This window comes from Oncorhynchus clarkii, chromosome 29 (assembly GCF_045791955.1).
Source record: "Oncorhynchus clarkii lewisi isolate Uvic-CL-2024 chromosome 29, UVic_Ocla_1.0, whole genome shotgun sequence".
Taxonomy (NCBI): Eukaryota; Metazoa; Chordata; class Actinopteri; order Salmoniformes; family Salmonidae; genus Oncorhynchus; species Oncorhynchus clarkii.
In genome coordinates, this window is record NC_092175.1 from 39,286,400 (window position 1) to 39,291,399 (window position 5,000).

A 5,000-nucleotide genomic window follows, 5' to 3' on the forward strand; every position below is an offset into this window, starting at 1 on the left:
TGAGGGAGCCATCACACAGAGAGGGAGCCATCACACAGAGGCATCACACAGAGCCACCACACAGAGCCATCACACAGAGGCATCACACAGAGGCATCACACAGAGAGGGAGCCATCACACAGAGGCATCACACAGAGCCATCACACAGAGCAGTGAGGGAGCCATCACACAGAGGCATCACACAGAGCCATCACACAGAGCAGTGAGGGAGCCATCACACAGAGGCATCACACAGAGCCATCACACAGAGCAGTGAGGGAGCCATCACACAGAGTCATCACACAGATAGGGAACCATCACTCAGAGAGGGAGCCATCACACAGAGCCATCACACAGAGCAGTGAGGGACCCATCACACAGAGAGGGAACCATCACTCAGAGAGGGAACCATCACACAGAAAGGGAACCATCACACAGAGAGGGAACCATCACAGATAGCCATCACACAGAGAGGGAGCCATCACACAGAGAAGGAGCCATCACACAGAGGAGTCATCACACAGAAAGGGAACCATCACACAGAGCCATCACACAGAAAGGGAACCATCATACAAAGCCATCACACAGAGAGGGAGCCATCACACAGAGCCATCACAGACAGCAGTGAGGGAGCCATCACACAGAGCCATCACACAGTGAGGGAGCCATCACACAGAGCCATCACAGAGAGCAGAGAGGAAGCCATCACACAGAGCTGTCAATACATGATATACTGTACATACAAAATTGTCTGCTTTGACACCTTTTCTCAATTAGAACATGTCTCTATTTTAGCCATTTATCATTGGCGCTGTAGTCACACGAAACAACAGCAATGTTGTCATTATTCACTATTTGTTGGAGCTCATTTGAATTGGAAAAGGGGGCTAAGAGTTGAGGCTTTACCATACATATATGTAATACTCCTGGTGTAATACTCCTAATGCAATACTCCTGATACTCCTGGTGTAATACTCCCGATGTAATACTCCTGGTGTAATACTTCTGATGTAATACTCATGATGTAATACTCATGATACTCCCGGTGTAATACTCCCGATGTAATACTCCTGATGTAATACTCCTGATACTCCCGATGTATTACTCACGATGTAATACTCCTGATGTAATACTCCTGAAACTCCTGGTGTAATACTCCTGATGTAATACTCCTGATGTAATACTCCTGATACTCCCGATGTAATACTCCTGATGTAATACTCCTGGTGTAATACTCCTGAAACTCCTGATGTAATACTCCTGGTGTAATACTCCTGATGTAATACTCCGGGTGTAATACTCCTGATGTAATACTCCTGATGTAATACTCCTGGTGTAATACTCATGATGTAATACTCATGGTGTAATACTCCTGATGTAATACTCCTGATGTAATACTCCTGATACTCCCGATGTAATACTCCCAATGTAATACTCCTGATGTAATACTCCTGAAACTCCTGGTGTAATACTCCTGATGTAATACTCCTGATGTAATACTCCTGATACTCCTGGTGTAATACTCCCGGTGTAATACTAATGATACTCCCGGTGTAATTCTCCTGATGTAATACCCGTGATGTAATACTCCTGGTGTAATACTCATGATACTCCTGATGCAATACTCCTGATGTAACACTCCTGCTGTAATACTCCTGGTGTAATACTCCTGATACTCCCAGTGTAATACTCGTTGTGTAATACTCCTGATGTAATACTCCCGGTGTAATACTCCTGATGTAATACTCCGGGTGTAATACTCATGATACTCCTGGTGTAATACTCCTGATGTAATACTCCTGATGTAATACTCCTGGTGTAATACTCCTGATGTAATACTCCTGATGTAATACTCCTGGTGTAATGCTCCTGGTGTAATACTCCTTGTGTAATACTCCTGGTGTAATGCTCCTGATGTGATATTCCTGGTGTAATACTCCTGGTGTAATACTCCTGGTGTAATACTCCTGATGTAATACTCCTGATGCAATACTCATGATGCAATACTCCTGATGCAATACTCCTGATGCAATACTCCCGGTGTAATACTCCTGGTGTAATACTCATGATACTTCTGGTGTAATACTCCTGGTATAATACTCCTGATGTAATACTCCTGATGTAATACTCCTGATGTAATACTCCTGGTGTAATACTTCTGATACTCCTGGTGTAATACTCCTGGTGTAGTACTCCTGATACTCCTGGTGTAAAACTCCTTATGTAATACTCCTGATGTAATACTCCTGGTGTAATACTCATGATGTAATACTCCTGATGTAATACTCCTGATGTAATACTCCTGATGTAATACTCCTGGTGTAGTACTCCTGATACTCCTGGTGTAAAACTCCTGATGTAATACTCCTGATGTAATACTCCTGATGTAATACTCCTGGTACTCCAGGTGTAATACTCCTGGTGTAGTACTCCTGATACTCCTGGTGTAAAACTCATGATGTAATACTCCTGGTGTAATACTCCTGATGTAATACTCCTGATGTGATACTCCTGGTGTAGTACTCCTGATACTCCTGGTGTAAAACTCCTTATGTAATACTCCTGGTGTAATACTCCTGGTGTAATACTCCTGATGTAATACTCCTGATGTAATACTCCTGATGTAATACTCCTGATGTAATACTCCTGGTGTAATACTCCTGATGTAACACTCCTGGTGTAATACTCCTGATGTAATACTCCTGATGTAATACTCCTGGTGTAATACTCCTGGTGTAGTACTCCTGATACTCCTGGTGTAAAACTCCTTATGTAATACTCCTGGTGTAATACTCCTTATGTAATACTCCTGATGTAATACTCCTGATGTAATACTCCTGGTGTAGTACTCATGATACTCCTGGTGTAAAACTCCTGATGTAATACTCCTGATGTAATACTCCTGATGTAATACTCCTGGTACTCCAGGTGTAATACTCCTGGTGTAAAACTCATGATGTAATACTCCTGATGTAATACTCCTGATGTAATACTCCTGGTGTAGTACTCCTGATACTCCTGGTGTAAAACTCCTTATGTAATACTCCTGGTGTAATACTCCTGGTGTAATACTCCTGATGTAATACTCCTGATGTAATACCCCTGATGTAATACTCATGATGTAATACTCCTGATGTAATACTCCTGGTGTAATACTCCTGATGTAATACTCCTGGTGTAATACTCCTGATGTAATACTCCTGCTGTAATACTCTTGGTGTAGTACTCCTGATACTCCTGGTGTAAAACTCCTTATGTAATACTCCTGGTGTAATACTCCTGATGTAATACTCATGATGTAATACTCCTGATACTCCCGATGTAATACTCCCGATGTAATACTCCTGATGTAATACTCCTGATACTCCCGATGTAATACTCCCGATGTAATACTCCTGATGTAATACTCCTGAAACTCCTGGTGTAATACTCCTGATGTAATACTCCTGATGTAATACTCCTGATACTCCCGATGTAATACTCCCGATGTAATACTCCTGATGTAATATTCCTGGTGTAATACTCCTGATACTCCCGATGTAATACTCCCGATGTAATACTCCTGATGTAATACTCCTGATACTCCCGATGTAATACTCCCGCTGTAATACTCCTGATGTAATACTCCTGAAACTCCTGGTGTAATACTCCTGATGTAATACTCCTGATGTAATACTCCTGATACTCCTGGTGTAATACTCCCGGTGTAATACTAATGATACTCCCGGTGTAATTCTCCTGATGTAATACCCGTGATGTAATACTCCTGGTGTAATACTCATGATACTCCTGATGCAATACTCCTGATGTAACACTCCTGATGTAATACTCCTGGTGTAATACTCCTGATACTCCCAGTGTAATACTCGTTGTGTAATACTCCTGATGTAATGCTCCCGGTGTAATACTCCTGATGTAATACTCCCGGTGTAATACTCATGATACTCCTGATGTAATACTCCTGATGTAATACTCCTGGTGTAATACTCCTGATGTAATACTCCTGATGTAATACTCCTGGTGTAATACTCCTGGTGTAATACTCCTTGTGTAATACTCCTGGCGTAATACTCCTGGTGTAATACTCCTGATGTAATACTCCTGGTGTAATACTCCTGGTGTAATACTCCTGATGTAATACTCCTGATGCGATACTCATGATGCAATACTCCCGATGCAATACTCCTGATGCAATACTCCCGGTGTAATACTCCTGGTGTAATACTCCTGATACTTCTGGAGTAATACTCCTGGTATAATACTCCTGATGTAATACTCCTGATGTAATACTCCTGGTGTAATACTCCTGATGTAATACTCCTGGTGTAATACTTCTGATACTCCTGGTGTAATGCTCCTGGTGTAGTACTCCTGATACTCCTGGTGTAAAACTCCTTATGTAATACTCCTGGTGTAATACTCCTGATGTAATACTCCTGATGTAATACTCTTGGTGTAGTACTCCTGATACTCCTGGTGTAAAACTCCTGATGTAATACTCCTGATGTAATACTCCTGATGTAATACTCCTGGTACTCCAGGTGTAATACTCCTGGTGTAGTACTCCTGATACTCCTGGTGTAAAACTCATGATGTAATACTCCTGATGTAATACTCCTGATGTAATACTCCTGATTTAATACTCCTGGTGTAGTACTCCTGATACTCCTGGTGTAAAACTCCTTATGTAATACTCCTGGTGTAATACTCCTGGTGTAATACTCCTGATGTAATACTCCTGATGTAATACTCCTGATGTAATACTCCTGGTGTAATACTCCTGATGTAATACTCCTGGTGTAATACTCCTGATGTAATACTCCTGATGTAATACTCCTGATGTAATACTCCTGGTGTAGTACTCCTGATACTCCTGGTGTAAAACTCCGTATGTAATACTCCTGGTGTAATACTCCTGGTGTAATACTCCTGGTGTAATACTCCTGATGTGATACTCCTGATGTAATACTCCTGATGTAATACTCCTGATGTAATACTCCTGATGTAATACTCCTGGTGTA

At 41.8% G+C, this 5,000-nt stretch overlaps 1 protein-coding gene across 1 annotated transcript in view; it reads right to left on the minus strand.

Annotated features, from left to right (window-relative positions):
* LOC139387949 (furry homolog b (Drosophila)) overlaps window positions 1–5,000 on the minus strand; it is a 163,647-nt gene that overhangs the window by 68,615 nt on the left and 90,032 nt on the right. The window lies entirely within an intron of this gene.